The sequence below is a fragment of the Bombus huntii genome, chromosome 6 (assembly GCF_024542735.1).
Source record: "Bombus huntii isolate Logan2020A chromosome 6, iyBomHunt1.1, whole genome shotgun sequence".
Taxonomy (NCBI): domain Eukaryota; kingdom Metazoa; phylum Arthropoda; class Insecta; order Hymenoptera; family Apidae; genus Bombus; species Bombus huntii.
In genome coordinates, this window is record NC_066243.1 from 13,436,711 (window position 1) to 13,456,185 (window position 19,475).

The 19,475-nt window shown below is 36.5% G+C and overlaps 1 protein-coding gene across 4 annotated transcripts in view; it reads left to right on the forward strand.

Moving 5' to 3' along the window:
• Positions 1–19,475, forward strand: part of LOC126866766 (uncharacterized) — a 48,003-nt gene that overhangs the window by 1,451 nt on the left and 27,077 nt on the right. The window lies entirely within an intron of this gene.

Here is a 19,475-nt window from a genome sequence, read left to right on the forward strand (position 1 = left end):
TATACACGAATACCAGAAATAATACTCGAGACTCGTCGACCAGCCGAGGGAGTCGAGAACACCCCCCTCTCGTTTCGTTCTTCTCTGGTAGTGTGCACTGGCCTCGATTAGTTCTCGCTTAGAGAGAGAGAGAGTTGTGACCGGATTATTCCTTTTTTTCTTTTTTTTTTAGGGGTAGCGTAGAGGGTGAGAACGGAAGGGGTGCGCTAACGACGTCACCGTGTCGAGTGAGTCACGGCTTCTAAATTGATCCCCCACCATGGTTACTCTTCCTCCTGTTCCTCTTGCTTTACTCCATCTATTCCAGCTTTTTCTTTCTTTTTCTCTCATCGTCCAGTCGCTCGTTCTATCCTTCTCCTACCATCCATCTCGTTTTGCTTCATCTCCATCAACGAAGCGAAGCACGTTGATTTAATTCCCAATGCAACGTGCCCCACTGATTTACGCGACGAGAAAATATGCCAGGCCAAGAGGGAATGATCGTGCCTGAGGTCGTTCTCCACGTAACGTGCCTCCAACTTATGACGACACTCGTTCAATAATTTCGCAAGGTTACGGAAACTGTCGATACCATTCCGACCATGTTTCGCAAGAGTAATCGATCTCGTGATTCCGGCATGCGGTCAGCTCGGTCATAAGACAATGTTCTGTCCACAATATTTCCGGGTTCTTCAGCGCGTTCATAGTAAGTTATTTAACATATTCTTGCGCGACGGCTTTAACCGAGACGAGATAAGATTAAATCATCGATGATATTGCGTGACGGCATATACCGTGATCGTTGTCTCGTTATCAGGTGATGCGATAATTGAGAATAGGCTACAGGTTGGATGAGATTCTTAGACATTTTACGTACTAATCCCTATATACTTACTTGTTAGTGTTCCTGACATGAGATATCTTAGGCTTTTGTTTTCGATTCGATGAAGGATGATTGTTAAGTTATAAACTACATTTGCAATGCAAATGTCTCGCTAGTGCATACGAAATAAGGTTTATTTGATCGAAATCTTTAGTTACAAGACTCACGAAAAGCCAAGGTGGTGCTTAACGTGTTGAGAATGATTTAAGGGCTTAGCTATCGTTGAATTTATAACTGGATCACAAGTTGAATCGAATCGAGATGTAGCCTAAAGTATATGACTTGATAGTTGGACATTGCACGAAACCTACTAATTTAAAGCAACTATCGAATATATTTCAACGACCGTTCTTTTAATCCCTTATGACTTCTTTAATACTGGGTATTATTGTACAGGTATATATATGTATAAGCGAGTTTTAATCGTTCATTGCTGAAAGGTCGTGTGGAATAATGAAATGTTAAGTTGTTACTAATTTCCAAGTCGAAGAATTAAAATAGAAGTTTGAGTTTAATACAAATGACGTGTGAATACACGTGGCAATTTTCATAAGGAGCTTTTATCATAAAGAGAATGATATAATTGATCGAATAAAAAAGACCTATATTTCCATCCACAAGGTCGACGTTATATTTTTACCAACTCTATATTTTATCTTATCAGTGCTTGAAACTTTCCATCAATTTTCATCCCCAATGCTCATCTCGCGACTTACTCAGAAGACGAGATATTTTACAAAATTCGCATTAAATTGAGAACATTTCATAGGCTCTCGAGGAAGTAAAATTTCCCATTAGCCCGGTTTTTTTTTGGAATCTAGTGAAAGAAGAACGAGTGGAGCGTGCGTGTACAAGACATTTCCTCTTTCTCGTTTGTCTGGAACACAATTCACGGATCCCGACTTTTCTCCACGCTTCTTCTTCTTCCACGGTTAAGTTACCGTTTCAATGTAACTCTTGTGTTTTCTTTTGACCCATCCGCGCGTCGGCTGTTTCCTCATTAAGAAATGGGAAGTTCTTACGAGAGGCCGGAATGAAACGAACGAGCGTCACAGCGGCGAACGAACCAAGCACACGACCACTCGTAACAATATGGCGAAATGAATATCACGGAAATATCGGGGAACGGTTGGACGACCAGAGGAATCCATTATCGAGCCTTGATATCTTCCCCTTCTTCCATTTGTCCGACCAGGTTCTTTATTTCTTTTCGCGATGATGCTTTATTAGCGTCTCGTTTCCACCGAGATGAATAGCTTTTCCTGTGGTTGGTTGCGCGACGCTGCGCCGAGGGGATGAAAATCGTCGGCAGCTCGCGAATTCAATGGCCGCGAGTTACCTCTCCCCGGTAATTCCTTCTGTTCGCGGATTAAGCGATCGTCGATCGTCGAAATTGCATTTTTGCGATAGGAAGATTCCGCGGTCCCAAGTTCGTAAACGACCACTCTGACATTTTCTATCGACGTCCCTGCAAAAGGTCACCGAATGTGGAGCAACTTTTGAGCGGACCGATCGAGCGTCCTCGTGGGAGCCGCGAGAGCTTGCCTCTATTATACACGGTGACATGAAAATAAATAAACAATATTTACTATGGTATTCTATTTTTCTTAAGAATGGAGATATTGTTTTATACCAAACACTGAGCGCTGTAGCATCGTCTCAAGCAGATACTGTCGGTGGAAAAGATGTAGTGAGATCATAAAACTGGCCAAGCGTTCAAGTTTACGTGTTTCAAGAGACGAAAGACGATATAGAAAAATAAGGAGCTCAAGATCTCACTGAAAACTAAGCAGATTTAATTTAAAATTATTTCTTTCTTCGCGGTATATTTTTAAAAATTGCGTGTACTATAGCTTGGAAAGCGGGTTTTAAAAAAATCTTATATAGTATGATCTTGATATTTTTACTACAATATACAGATTTAACGTTATAAAGTTATAATATCAATTGGTATCGCCGATTAATCATTTAATTGACGAGTAAGTATTCAACTACTTTCGTGAGCCATTATATATCAAAGCTTATTTATTTCGATGTCACCCTGTATACGCGTGTCGTATACACACATTTTTGCACGGCGTGGAGCTTGACAGGCGCGAAATCGACAGTCTGGAACGAAAAACTCGCTTCATTGAATTAGCAGCGACGGAAGCGTCGTGCTCGTTGGCGCTGTGAAATTAATTAGGCAGTCATCGGCGCGGAACGTTTTTCGATTGATCTTTTGCTACGAGGATCGAACCGTTTTTGAGGATAAAATGGTTTTTGGAACGAGTAGATTGGATCGAGGCCAGGTCATTTTCCGACTTCTTCGTCGGGATTACGTTGGAATTGAATTTCATGTCTTACGTAGCGTTCCAAGGTCTCTTCCCAATGCCATACGATAATATAGCTTAGGCTACGTTATTTTATTGATAATATGTGGCCGTTCAAAGAGTTATATAAGTCAAGAAATATCCTTTGAGTGCTTTTGTTTTTTCAAGTTGAAGCCGTGACGCATTGATGTCTGATCGGTGACGATCTCGTTCTACCGTATCTTTCTTATAAATATATATTATATTAGTGCATATAAAGTGTCATTTCTTTAAAATATTATGTATTTAATGTACACTTTTCTAATGACTAACTATTTTCTTTATCACAGATTTATAAAAAATTTTTTAAACGAAGTACCCATAGTGGCTTCGTTACAGTTTCTTCTAAAATAATTTACGGATTGAAAAATTGTTAGCAATTTTTATTATACGTTTTCTACGCTTAAAGTTGTATAACAAAGTCATAGGACTATTCTAATTATTCTTGACGGCTGGTCAGTAAGATTTTGATTTTTCTATTATAAATCTTTCTAATATGGAGTATATGTATTTTATAGCGAATTTCTTCTTTTTCTTTTTAGTGTGATGCTCGATGTAGATTTAATGATTTTTTAAATGCAAATGTCATTATATGAATTTATCATACATTTTGTGCTTCAGACATTTTATTATTAACCATGCCTAGTAGCCAACTACGTTTCTACGTGAACTATATTTTTAAAAATTACTTGTGTGATGTGAAATATTTAATATGAAAAATATTTTTAAATTAGACGTACCTTTGACTTGTTCGCCTTTTACTCGGGTTTTTAGTTATTTATCGTTGTCGGCCAATTATCGTTATCACAACAAATTCATTTGAAATTGATATTTTACAACTTTCTTTGTACATACACGGTGTATCGTTATGACTGTCTCTCCTTAGTTGAAAAATTGTCCGAAACCGTTCTTCATTTTTTTATTTTATGAATTTTGGGAATTATAATATTCATATTTTAATCTTCTTATCAAATTATCCAAAAATTTCGAACTGTTGCATCCAAAGTTATAACTATTCTTGTTAGAATTATAAAATATGAAATATTTCTACAGTGAGATACTGTATTCGTTATTTAATTTTGTTTTAACTATTTCTGAAAGTTTTCTAGTAATCTTTTGACATGCAAATGCCAGATTTATCTGTTAGCAAGTGTCAATTTATTTAAAACGTCTGTTATATTAATAAAATTATATTTTTCCGTCATTTAAACTCTGCTTTTATTTATTTTCATAGTTGGGTCATGCACTTCCTCGGTATAATGTTAAAGGGTTATATATAAGTTTACTATTGCAGAGTTCATTTATTCCACGCTATTTTTCAATTTCCTATTTATAAATTATTTATTTATAAATTAAAGATCTTCACATTCTAACACATAGTTAATCTAAACTACTTTCAGTTCAAAATTCTTAATAACGATTGTCATAGCATTGATTTAGAAGAGTGTCGAATATTACACGAGTATTTGTCGCAGCAGATTGGATATTGTTGAAGAAGCAATTATCTAAGAAAGATTGTAAGAGGGACAAGTATTTCGTCCGAACTCACAATTGTTTCATTTCGAAACATCGAGGCTCTAGAACTTGAAATTCAGCGGAGTTCGTGATCTCGATAAACTATTATATGCATATTTTTAACAATTCACTTAGCCTCTCGTGCAAGAAAAGAACGTAATATCACGATTACACTACAAAACAAAGTTACAAATCTACTCGTTCGTTCAACGTGAAAAAATACTCTACAGAAAGTAATAAAATAATCGTGAATTCATTATATATATCTTAACAATTACCTACACACGAATTCACACCAGTACGAACCATAAATTCCTGGCTACTTTGCATAATTCTATTTTATATCTCACGATTGCTCTACTTAGATAACGTTTTTCGTACGCGATGGAGAATCATACAAATCTAACGAAAACATCGGTTAGAAGCATATCGTTTCAAAGCCTAGAATTTGCTGCATGAATTTTCATAGTATATATAAATCTGCCAGAGAACAACTTACTATGTAATCCTGAAACAAATCTTCCATTAGCGACTTTGACAATCCTTCAATCTCTGAATCCGCCAAAAGTCGATTCAAACATGGTCGAGTAAAACGAAACAGCCACAGATCGACTGTCCGACATGGTACTATCCCATTCTACTGCGCTCGCAGTGACTCGCGTAGAAATTGTCGCTCGCTCAATCTTTCCAGACGATTGTTTGTCACAGTGAATAATATAATAACAGGAAATATAATCAAAATGAAAAAATGACTGAAATTTGCAAAATGGTAGATAAAATATTATTTTCAAAGATAGATAATAATTATAAGATGTATAATTTCATGAAAAATATGCAATTCCTAAAATTTCTACTTTGATGTATTCTTATGAAATGAAGTTTCGGTACAAAATAATTTTATGAAATTTCATGTACGAAACTCGCCCTCGCTTTCTCATAATACTAATTTTCAAATGTGCTGCAAATAGTATCGATGTACTGTTGCTCTGATGCTGTTCTATTCGATGAATATCTGTGTATCTTTGTGCTGGTAGATGGACAACAACCTTTGAAGCAGACAACATCATTGCGTGCAAACCTTAATATCGTTGATCTGATACCACCGTTAAGTTGTAGACACAACAACTTTAACTGGTGATCGCGTGTCGTTCTCCTCGATTCGTTACGCCGGATTCCCATTCACGACGCGGTATAAATCCGCGCGTGTCGACTCGACGGATCGCCTTTTATCCAAATTGAAACCTTAGCGAGCAGACCGAACGACTACGGTCATTTTCCACTTCGATCGACACAGTGGTCAGTGAACTGGCGCGCACACACACGATGATACAGACGAAAGAAGCATCTATGCGATGTGTAAGAGAGTTGGGTTCGGTTTCGATCGAAGGGCGAGGTTGTCGCCGACAAATCTGGATGAACAATCCAAGGCGGGTGGCAACCGACCAGGAAATAACCAATGCCAGGTCAGACATCCAATGTTGGTGCGTGATCGATTCTTGGCTTCTAGCATCTCGTTGATTAGGCGACGAGTGCCACGGATGCTTACTTAGACTGGATCGATTCCTCGTGAAACGATCCTGCGACACGTGCGCGATTCACGTCGGTCGAAATCGGGTTCTTGGCCACGTGCTATTGCTGGCTTTCGAGATAACAGAGCTGATGGAATGGACTGGTCCATTTTAGTGAAACTATTTTGGATTATTAATGTATTTGTTGTGTTGGCTCTGAGTATTAGAACATTTACGTACTTCTTATACATTTATTAGACATTTATTGGGAAACTAAAAAACGTAAGCAATAATCCATTTGACTATGTTAGTCAACTATGTTAACTATGTAAGTGACCGCCTCCAAGTTAAGAACACTATCAGGTACGATGCGTACCGAGACACGTGAGTGACGTGTACTGGAATGTTACCTAGTGGCCATAGGAAACAATAAACGCTGAATGAAGCACTCTGAGTCGGACAAGCATAACGGCAGTATAAAGCAGGAAACGAAAATTCTAAAGCCATGGCGGCTATTGTCGGGAAATGTTAATGAAAAGTTACTGCTGCTAGGTTAGTCGGAATTTCACGAATGGATAAGTATAAACGAAAAAAGAAATAAATGTTTAAGTATATAAACGAGTAAACACATAAAACGATAAAGCTGTAGATGTATAAAGAAGATGTGTAAACGAAGTAACAGCGAAATTCTGTCTCTTTTTTCTTTACCTATTGTCTTTTGACGATCGGCTACTGTTTGTGCCTTGAAAATGTCGCAACCCCGTGCACTGTTTGCACAATTGCGAACACCTGTCCTCGTGGCGTTATACGTTTATTGCACCGTTGTTTCTCCGCTCCACTTTCGGAAGTTACGACAGTTCGTGACGCGGTTGCAGCGCAATACGATCGTTTCTCGAGAAAATCGAGAAGTTCCGTGTGGTTACGCTGTTACTCTTTTCTTACCCTTCGAAGTAAGCTCCTAGTGCCATACGGAGTCGGAGTTTACCTTCTACAGGATTATGGACATTAGCAAACTGTTCCACGACGAAACATCTTCACCCAAACAACGCGCGAAGCTGTTGATTTATAACATCGACGAGGTCACGTTATGTTTTCGGAGTATTTTTACGCGATCTCGGGATTCCGTGTAATGCGTTACAATGTCCTGAAATGATTCGTCGATAAAATTTGCATCGATGGCGCTCACAGATTGTATATACACGACTGTTTTTCATGTGACCGTAAATATTGTAATTTCTGAACGAATGTTACATTCTCATTCCGCTCGATCGTCGATGAAATGGAGTCGAAGAGAAATGTCCATATTTCGATCGCACTATCGAATGTGGATAGACGCATTACGAGTAACTTTATCGCCATCAGAGCTGATACGATAAACGCGGTTGATAACTTGATGACTTGCTGATTCTTTGTTCCCTACGATTTTGCTAGCTCGCGCAACTGCGCTATAACAATTCTTCCGAATTTCGTAACGACGCGCTACTTTTCCTTTCTCGAGTTCTTCGATGGCCAATCGGACGTCGTTTCCACGCCACGTTGGGGATCATTGAGGTGAGTTTGGACGAGGACTACGTAGCGTTGACCCGAAATTTCACAATCATCGAGGAATTCTGATAATGCGATAATTCGACTGATAATGTGCACGCGTTTGAGTCTTAGAGCAGTGATACTAAGTCCCTGTGTTATAGACTGTGATTGATTTGCTGGATTGTTCGGTATCGTGATATAGAACAAAGAAGATGATGGAATTGGCGATACAATTAATCGAACCTACCTTATCGTTGCGAGATTGTCCGTACTGCCATGCTTTGCTATGATGTCCGAACCAATGGTGGAATCTTGCAGAAGAATGTTGCGTTCTTGTTGAAGATTGGATATTCTTCAAGGAGTGTTCTTCAAGTTGCTGCGTTGACCGCCGCAACTTGGTGATCCTTCGTATCGTTATGCTATGTGAATGTTTCGCTTCTCATTGGAATGGGTGAATGCCGTAGTCCGTGTGGGATCACTCACAGTTTGAATGTTTGTCGCACTAAGTGTTTCACAGAAAACGTCTACGAGGGTGCACGGTTCATTAACATCCGGCTCGAAGGACGAGTAACAAAGTTTGTTAAGGCGATCGTGACGAGACAACCCACGACGAGTGACTTGATCAACGAAGATCGTAATTCTTCGTTACGATTTATCATATCGGTGTCACGTTTCACGCTAAAGTTCCCTAAACTCGTTGCGGCGATAGAGATGCTGATTCGAGCGAAAGACGATGTTAACTAAGCTATTAACTTTAATGGCTGAACTCGAAACTGTTTATACGTTGAAATGTTAGAGTAAACCACTGGAAAGTTGGAAATAAGCGTGCTGAAGTAAACTGTTCGGAGGTTGCAGAGTAAATGATCGTATTCGTCCAGAGAATGATCGTTCAAAATTTGGACGAACATCTCGGTAGAGATAAGACACGCAGATAGGGTGTCTAAATAGTCTGGAATAAGAAATAGATGTATAAATATATAAACGGGTGAAGATTTAAAAAAATTTAAAAGATTTTTAAAAGTTACGTGATGTTCATATTTGCAAGAATTAAAGCTTAAATTATTTGTTTTTATTAATTTTTGATTCAGCGATTAAAGAATTAGCATCCAGGTCTGCTAGTATATCGCAATTTGAATTTGGAATTCTATAGAGCTTTCATTTGATGGTCGTTGTAAATTGGAATGAAAAATCCTACTTAAGCTTTCAAAATGGTGGTAGAAACGATTGGTTGTTATTATGCGTATATTCGATATCGAGTTGCATGGTTGGGATTAGAGTATCTCCTGTTATCAATTTAATATCTGGATCTAAATTTGCTCTTCCATAGGGGAGCACAGAATATGAGAAGAGATTAGAGCGACCAGGGCTTGTAAAGGAAGTGGAACAATTCAGATAACTGTTATGAAAATTTTATTACTATTGAGATCATTATTGAATATGTATTATTATAAATTAATTATTAAGTTGCTTCGGTAAAATATTTATTAAGCTTATTTTCACATGTCAATCTGATACTACCGTCATTTATAACCTTTGAAACTAGTTGCTAATAATAATCGTAATATTTGTATTATTATCGTAATATTACTATCAGCAGCTTTAATATCGTTAATGTCGCTCAGAAATTTCTGCCGATATTTTATGGTAAAGCGCGTACAAGAGATTAGGTCAACTAGAGTTCGCCAATGATTGATGTTTCGCTCGGTGCTTATTTAACCCTCGAAGGCCGAAAATATTTGTCAAGTACGCAACGGAAACAGGGTCATTTGTGACGCTTAATGACATTCCTATTTTTATAAGAGAACTCTTATCGTAAATTCTGATATTTCTCATTTGATATTTTCTATACGATGCTACTTACATATATCCGAACATCTTATCCTGTGATTTTATAATTAATACACACGAATTGTTAAAAATACGTAAATGTTCGAATGTTTCTGAGTGGTAGTATATTTTCCTATATTTAATGAATACGCTGTCAATATTTTACGACTTTAATAATACAACAGGTAATTCATAATTCATATAACAAATTCACATGAAAGAGACTTGATTCAAGATTTTATTGATTTTCGTCAAATAAAAAATTAATAGGTACGTGGGAGAGTTTGGGACGAATACAGAGAGGAACCTCTCATGTTCCTCGAAGTCATATACATATAAGGATGGATATTAAATCTTACAAGAGTTCCTTCCAGGAAGGTCGTGATTATTCCCTTTCAAAGTTAAATTAAATTAGATTCAGCATCTTATTTCTCTTAACTACCAAGCCCTTACTCTTTTATTCTTTTATTTTCCTCGATCAATATCTACCAACACATTCAATCTTCTGTACTCCTAATTGAAAGAATTATTTATGGTAAACCTCGCATTATAGGGAGTTACGTCTTAGCGAGTATAAGTTTCAAATATTATAAAAGGGTTTCTTTATATATATATATTAAATATACTCCACTATTCTACAACTCATAATAATTAAGCTCGCTGAAACACTCGCTAAAGCTCTTGTAAGACTCTCTCGCAAAACCCCGACCTCGCTGCTTCTTTCACACCGTCTCTTCGAACTCTGACGCCTTCACGGACGATTTTATGTCTCAACTTAGACTAACTCTTTGTAAACGAGGCACAGCCATTTCTAGAAAGCTCGTAACTTCGTTAGTCCAAAATAACATCCTGGATGATCAAATACCATCTGTCAAAATCATATTGCAATTTTTAATACTTCTTCTTTGTAGTTTCATTATTATTATTATTATTATATAGTAGAAGTTACGATGGAAATATAATACGAGAAATTACGCAATAATTTAACGATGTAAATTATGTATTCCTTAATTGACATGTTACAGATTGATTACAGACTCCTCTTTCATAATTTTACAATTTTATATTGAAATATCTTTAGATTCTTAACATTTCTCTTCTACCTAATATTAGTTTAATTAGTTTTTAAAAATAAAGTTCTCAGAATCTCCTTTCACAGCTACGATACTGAAAAAATCTAATCCCATATCGTAGATTGTTTAAAAAAGGCGAAGCTTCACACTCCAAATGAAATATTGCGTGGACGACAACGTAGTCCTCTAATGGGTTAAACAGCAATTCCCTGGTTAAAGACCGCGCTTCATCCAACCCGTCATTCGTTGCTATAATTAATTACGAGATAATCTGACCGTCGATAAAAGGAACGCGACGTTGAAGCTCGCAATCCCGCGTTATCGTCCCGTAGATCGCTTGGGCGGAAAAGAGGAGGCCCTGTCAGCCTACATCTATGTATGGCCGTCTACATGTTGTGTGTCGTTATCACTATCAATAGCCCCGATACACTTCCGCCGTGGTGTGCGAGAGGGGAAACACGTAGGTGGTGAGTGCACGCGCGTCGCAATAAACCACGCCTTATCGCCTTACGCTTGAAACTTCTCGAGCCACGTTCACGTGGTTTGTTGAACCACGCAGGTTCATTGGCTCTGTGGTTAGAAAATATGCGAACACGTAACGCACACAGTTTTTTACACAGCGTTCGGCCAAATGACGTATAACGTATAAGGTGACACGTGATGGTTTTTTATGAAAAAATAAGAATAAGATCGTTTCTCGAATATTTGTTCGTAGGACGGTTCGTTTTCGAGAAAGTCGAGTTGAAAAATTTATCAAGTACAAACATACTTTTAATTTTTCAGTTGAGGGGCATAATTCAGTTTGAACGACAAACGACTCAAGTACCAGAAGAAGCGAAGAATTTTAATATAAAAGCAATCGATATTGCAGACGGTAGAATAGCGAGAGAATTAGAAGACGGTACATTGAGAGAGATTGTTGGATGAGAGTGCGGGGAATGGGGTGAAAAAATGCGACATTCTCGGGTCGAGTGGCGCGAGGGCTGATGCAATTCTGAGTGTGACATCCGGAAAACGCTGATCGAGCACAGAATGGACTGCAGAGTAGTGGAAGTGGGTCGTTCTTGTCAACGCGATCGTTAGAATTCGATTAATCGCGCATATCAACTTTGATTTGGATTCTTTTAATTCGTTTTGAATTAAGTTGAAGAGATTTGCAGAGTTTAGTTTATTCAAAGTTGTGGGATATTTTATTGGTGGGTTATTTTCTATCTAACTACTCCTTCAATTCGTATTGTTTTAGTAGAAAATGGTTAAAAGCATTTGTATGTTTAGTTTTCCGTTTATTATGATTTCGAAAGATACATTGAACCATATTGTGACTAAGTATAAATCTTTCTGTCCCTTAATCATAGTAAAAGAGATCAGAGTTGAAGTGTATTTGAACTTCTCTTGGTCCTCTATTAATTTAATTCTTTATTCTCCTATTATATCGGTAATATCCTTTAGTACTTCTTTTCTCATAATGTCACTATATTTTTGTTTTATCGAATATTTACCTTTAACTTTTCCGGGGTTAATATCCGGGCATCAACAGAAAAGAATTAACGAAAATTTATTTTAGCTATACATAAAATATATAAATACGCGAATACGTATATAAATACATAGAAATATACGTTTCTTAATTTTTGCGCAAATAATATTCTTATTTCAATAATAAAACGTTCGTACAATGCTATATGAAATAGATTTATCAAATAAAACGAGGCAAACTTTCCTCAAATTATCAAGAATCGATATTTCCTTCTTGAAACTCGCAATCTCTCCTTCGCGATATTATTCACAAATCAAATATAAACGTCAAAAAGTTTAACTCGATTCCATCGATAATTTACAATCATCATCTCCACCAAAATGTCAAACCTTCTTGCCCTATATTCCCGGAATATATCGAATTTTCCATAATTCCCCGAAAGTCCAATATTGCTTGAATAAATCGAGCAACTTGAATTTCCCGTTCAACGTACAATTTTAGTTCCCTTTTACCAGAGTTTATTGGTTTCGAGTAACATAGTCGACAAATCAGAGAGTTTGCGTGATTCAACGTTTCGAGACGTAGGCACCGGCTAGAGATAAGAAATACTTTCCTTTTGCTGGTCTTTGGGGAGATGCGCTGGCTGCAGACGCCCCTTCGTCAGATAGAAGTGTCTAGACGTCTGACCAAATACGCGCGCTTCTCCTGCCAAGAGCTGAAGCTGAACCGAGAGCCAGGCGAACAGCGATGAGACGCTTTAAAAGATAATTCGCGCTAGTTTGATGAACCGTGTGGGTGAAAACAGGCTTTTTCTCTCTTTGCAGCGACTCTGAAAAAACTTGGCTTCGATTCCGATGTTTTACGTAATTTAAAATACATGTACCAATGCTCGAATATACATGGATACTTATTTATTTCAAAGGAATATAATTTAAGTACGAAATCAGAAATTAAGATTGTAATTTTTATTGCTGATAGAACGTCGGAGAACGTCATGATAAGCGGAATTAATTTTGTTAAATTAATATAGAATACAGTCAATATCCAGTTGTTTAATGTTATAACACAGTTTTGTTATTTAGAACATTCTTCAGCCTTAGATTTCGTAATATACCTTTAAATTATTTTTATTATAATGAAAAAAGCTGTAGAAATAAGAGGAGTTTGTTTGTTTTTCTATTATTAATAGAGTATTGGAGGAGAACGTTATGAATAAAGAATTGATTTCAAAAAATTGTCTATACGTGTCCAATGCTATGAAAGAATTTCGTTTTTTAGAATGATGTTTATTCTCGAATTATTCAGTGCTTTTTTTTTTATTTTTGGAAAAGCTTGCTTCAATCGTACCTATGTTTCAATCAGATTACGATTATGATTGGCGTTTAATTTCTGCCTGGTCTGTGAAGATTCTATAAAAGTAATTGTGCAATTGTATAAGAGATTTCCTATCTCTGGAGGTATAATTTAAATTTCATTTAAATCGCATTTTCCTCGATTATTCGACGTCCAAATCGCAATCACGAATTTTCAAAGCGGGCCGTGCTTCCGTTCTTTCCGCGACGTTAAGCTTTTGCACACAATTTCTTGAATGTAGATTGAATCGTTCAACATAGAGTCTTCACGTCGTTGATAGAAAGATACACATTAATGCTCTCGTAATGTCAACACGCTTCATAAAACCAGGATACATTTGATGAAGTTTTACCAAAGCCAAAGGTACATCAAAGATTAGCTATATTTGAATATTTTAAATTTTAAACCAATATCGTTCAACATTTTAATGAGATCACAAATGAAAAACATTTCTTTTCTTTTACAGAAGAAAGTTTTTTAAAATTCAATATATTAAAAACAAATTTCATATCGAAGCTATGTTTCCATTTAATTTCGAGATTAAATATATTTTGTCTGATCTTAAAACATATTAATAATATTGGTATTAAAATACTTTTGTTTAGGCATAATTAAAATAGTTTTGTTTAGGCATAGAAGTCAATAAAAATTGACTTACTATATTCTTGCCGTGCAGTCGTTTAATATTATTTAATATATCAGGACAAGGAATATTTTTTAAGATTCTGACTAAACTGTAAATCTGGAAAAATCCATATGTCTTTCAAAAATTGAATAAAACAACATAGGATCGATCAAAAACGTAATGAATTTACGTAATGAAAATTACCCGTAAAAGATTGAAGATGTAGCTTTCTTTGTAGTTTCCAAATGATTTCCAATCGAATCGATGAATCGCAGAGCAGTAGAAGAAAATAAGAAGTGGTTACGAGCGTTGGCAACTTGAAAAGATTCTCGCGAGCGAACAATTCCAACGTCGACGCTTTAACACGAACAATTTCACGAAACATTGTTCTCTGCAACCAGCGGAGACACGCAGGGAATACCAGTAATTTTCAGTGCAACGTCGCCTTAATAAGTAGGCAAGGAAATAAAAAAGGGAAAAAGAAAGATAAAAAGAACACGATGAGACTTATCAAAAGGAAGGGTTTGTGTCGCGGCACGAAATCTTCGCATCGTTTCCACCTTAGAATTAATTATTCGAACGAAGTTACCTCCGGCCACGAACGCGGGTCAGCGTCGCTATTAAAACGCGAACACGTGTCGGTGTTCCTAACGAAGCCAATTTAGACGTTCGCCCTGCCATTATACCTTCAGCGAGAAGTAAATTTCTCGACAATTTTCTGAAATGAAAAGCGACTGGTAATTCGCTTATTCAAAAAGAAACTGCCGGTTATTCGAATGAAAAGGAAAAATTAGAAACGAAAGCGACGCAAAGTAAGAGGAAAAATGGAGAGAGAAAAGAAAGAGAAAATGAAATTTCAGAAATGGAGGGTGAGTCTCAATTGAATGATCCTCGACCACCACCAAACTTTCGTGTTACTTACTTTCATCGTTTCAAAAGAAAGTTTCCGCATGTTACCATCCCAAAGACGCGCATTTAGTCAAAAAATGCAAAAACCCAGTCGCTCGTCCGATTAAATGGAAGATCATTCTTCTTCCGGCAAAGGTCAGAGGTTGAAAGTTCGGGCAAACGACCCGCAGAGGGATCAAAGACGTTCCCTATCGAGCGTCATTATATTAGGTTGCTGGGAAAATTCATAGTAAAAGATTTAACTAAAATTACATGTTTTTTTCTATATATAACTTCACGAGAATATTTTTGAAAAATTTTTCCTCATTTTCAGTAACAAATTCTTTCCAATAGCTTTTATAGGATTCTAGAATACTTAGTTTCTTGTTTATGTCTTCCTGTACTAGATGTATTTGGTGAACGAAACAAATTATCCAATTTTCCACGAAGATTCAAAACTCCTTGGATATACGAGCCTCGACATTATCTCACCGAAGGAAAGAAATCTGTTTTCTCGACGAATTTTGAATAGACCTTTTTAATTTTTTCCATATTCAACCGAAAGAGTATTTATCGGAATATTTGATTATTTGATACGATACGAACTTATCAAACGATCTAATGGCACGTCAATTTTCTCGAAAACTCCGCCTTTTTCTCGAAAGCTCCGCCTTTTTTCGCGTGTCGCGATACGTATCATTTTTCGTGATTTTTTTGGACTGCTTGCACGCAATATCATAGTAAGCCTTAAAATAGGGTTTCGTTTTTTCTTGCGTATCACGAGACTATATTTTGCGACTCTCTTTTTTTCTTTTTTCGATTGATAACACGCAATTGATATTGTTTCTGCGAACAGCCGTACCCTTGCGTTTCTGCGTTGTCGAAAGTGGTTAATTTTACACCATCTCGACGTGTCGTGTTACACGTCCCACCGATATCGGAAGGTTTTATTTTTGCTTCGAGCCACGCGTGAGATGGTAGCTTTTTCCGATATTGTACGAGTTCGTTTTTTAAATAAGATCCTTCGCCCTGATCGTTAAAGGGACTGTTTTTGGATCGGCTTCGTGGGATCGGGGCGATCTGTCGAGGGATAAAATAATGTGGGTGGACTGCGAAGAAATTTATCGAGCTTCTGTTTAATTTCTCTTGAGGGAAGGAGAAGGAAAATGATGCGTTAATTAATTAATTTACGTATTGGTTAGGATTTTATAGAATTGATTGTTTTGATGGAAACAATCACTTGGAAAATTATTTCTTACTGGGCGTTCATTTTATACAGAATTTTATATACATTATAGGTTCGAAAGAGCAATAATACAACTGGAACAATTAATATTTTAGAAACCGAAAAATGAAAAGTAAGTAAGTACAGTGAGAAAGTACTTGACGATGTTCAAAGTAAAACAATTGTTAAAATGTTTAAAATTTTAATTACTTGAAAAATGTGTTGGTCACACAGGGATGTTGATAAGTATTTTTAACGTAGTATCATCAAAACATTATTAAATTGCTATAATTGTAGATAAGATATATTTCTACAATCACGTAATTGTTATATTGAAATATTTCTCAGATCAATAATGTATTTAATTCAGTAGCGGTGTGATATGAATAACAGTCAAAGTAAAAAAATAAACTACTTAAAATTTTAATAAAGCGATAAACAATTTACGATAAATAAAAGTGTTCAATGAATATTGAAAAAAATTCCTCATATACACGACAATCTTGTATTTCGAAATAACAATTAATCTTCGACCTTCTGCATATAACACAATAGAATATCCAACGTCAACTCCCATACAGAAACAAACGGAATAACCGAAACGACATAAATAATAAAACCGCTAAAAATAAAATTTCGTATTAAAAAGAATTTTTAATAAAAATATTCGTATTCCATGTGCATAGTTGAAAGCTACTGCACGATTCGAAATATTAAAAGCACAAACTGGATATACGAAGTCTCGCTGCGATTAAAACACGAAACTCCATCAAATATTCTGTTTGTCTTTGCTCGAGGTAACAAAAAATCTGCGAAATTAATATTGTTTCGCTTCTGTAGGACAGAATGGATGGAACGTACTAACTCGAGTCGTAGCAAATGAAAAGAGAGAGACGATTAATCAGATCATAAAGGAATCATGAATTATCGAGGCAACGGTATTCCATTGGGAAACCGATATTTAAATAGAACTACGTAAGTTGAATTGCAAATGGGGAAAAAGCTCTGAAAGCTGCCGATGCGATTGTAAACCGTGCACAGAGCTCGGTCATAAATATTCTCTGCATTATTAACTATCGTAAAGAAAGAGATAGAAGATTGTTGAGAGTGACGGGCTGATACAATCGTCTACGTGAAGTTGCGAAAATTATAGGCAACACGTTATCGCATTTTCAGCCTGGTTTGATTGGGGCTGTAGTTGCGGATGGGGACATTAAATTTAATCAATAACTGTTGTTTGCATTTCTCGGGTATATTGAGGTGTTTTGAAGGCGAAACCGTTTGCACAGTCGCAAGATATTGGACAAAGATGGAAACTACAGGTGAAAGACCGAAGTAATTTTTGTAACTGTGGAAATGTTTTTTTTACTTTTTCTCTTCTTTCTCGTTGAATAATCTACTGGGTTCATTTTAATTTGAAAAAACTGGAATTTTTCTCTTCCATGTAAGATTTGCTCTCTTTGTTTCAAATTTCATGGCTGGTATTTGTTTTTTATTTTTCAAGAAGTGTTAAAATATTTGGTTACGCTTACTTTTTACCTTGTAAATAAAGTTATATTATATAGTCCCTTCTGAAATAATAGCTAAATATTTCAAATTCTACGAAGGAAAATAGAAATGGCAAGAACTAAAATGATACAAAATTTCAGCCTTTCCAATGTCAAAATGGATGTATTTATCAAAAGGGGTAGGATTCATCTGTGATATTCGTCAGACAAACATGAAAATAATCATCATCAAAAATAACCAAAAATCATTTACTAAATTCCCAGCCTGCACCTGTATCTTATACCACGTACATACGAATCAAGCCAAGTAGCCCAATAAATTCAATAATTAATTCAATAATAATCACGAATTAAGTCATTATAATTCACAGCAAGGATAATAAAATCTGTGTTGATTTGAAGAAAAAGTTTCCGGAATCAGTCGAAATACTTCGTTGAATTCGCAAATAGAAGCAAGACGAAGGGTAACCAGGAAGTCATGAGACGGTGGCAGCGCGACAAGGAATGGCAAATATTTCAAGAACTCGCAGAGTTCTCGAATAGAAACGAAGGTCGAGCGCGGGGCTGACGACCCGAAGACGACCGGAGCCACGAAAATTCAACCTCGAACGAAATGCTAATCGATACGGAATTTCAATCTTCCCCGTTCGGCGTCTTCCCCTTTCTCTGTTCGCCACGCTTCCGTTTTATCGTTCGTCGACCGTTGTTCAGCTTTCATCCCCCAAAGAGTACGCTGCTACTGTTCACTGCGATGCGGATAAGCTTGCAGCCTGTTCGAAATTGATTTGCCAGGACAACTCGTTCCTAGTTTCGTAGCTGCGGGTTTCTTAACTTGTTCCTTATAACATGTAGAATATCGTTTATACGTAAATACGTTTTATATAAAATATTTAATAAAAACGCTTGGTACGAAATATTGCCAACAAAAATTGTTTAAATCTAATAAAAATATCTTTAATATATCTATTATTTCAAAAGATGGTACTTTTTTCAATGTTGTATGGAAAACCATCCAATTTAAAGAGAAAGTTTGTCTTACACCCTTTGGTTTCCAATTATTTTCATTTGAATACGAACAGTTGCTAATGGACTAAAAGAACTATATTCTATACAAATTTGGTTAAAATTACAGGATTCGGAATTCTATAATTCCGTAGCTCTCTGCATACTACAACAGTCCAGCTGTATTCTTCGAAATGCTCGCAGAAATACAAGTTTCACTGAACCGTAAAGCCATACTTTCAACCCTCTTTGCAAAACAGAAATTGCATATTCTATAAGCCGCCTAGAATATTAAAACTACGTCGTTTCTTTCGCCTTTAATATTCCGTAAGTTCGCAAGATGCTATAAAGCGCAAAGACACGTAGCTTTACATCGCCATAAATCTTCGAGTCTGGCACAATGTCTTGCACGAATTCGACCGTGTATATTTCCTTTGGAGACAGAAGAGGAAAAAATTCGTTAAAATTTCAAGAAAATCCGTGTCTGAACTAAACAAGGGCAACAACCTGCGGCATTACACGACGTTCGTATCGTCTTCAAGGATCAACAACGCGTCGCACGTGCATAAAACAGCTCAGCTGCATCCATAACACACGCTACGCCACGGATGCTTCGAAAAATATCGTGTAAGATTTATTTATAGCCTGTTCATACTTAATTTAACCAGGCCTCGCTCTGCAGGGAGAACGTCCAAGTCGATAAAAAAGATCCTAGAAATCCGTTATCGTCGATG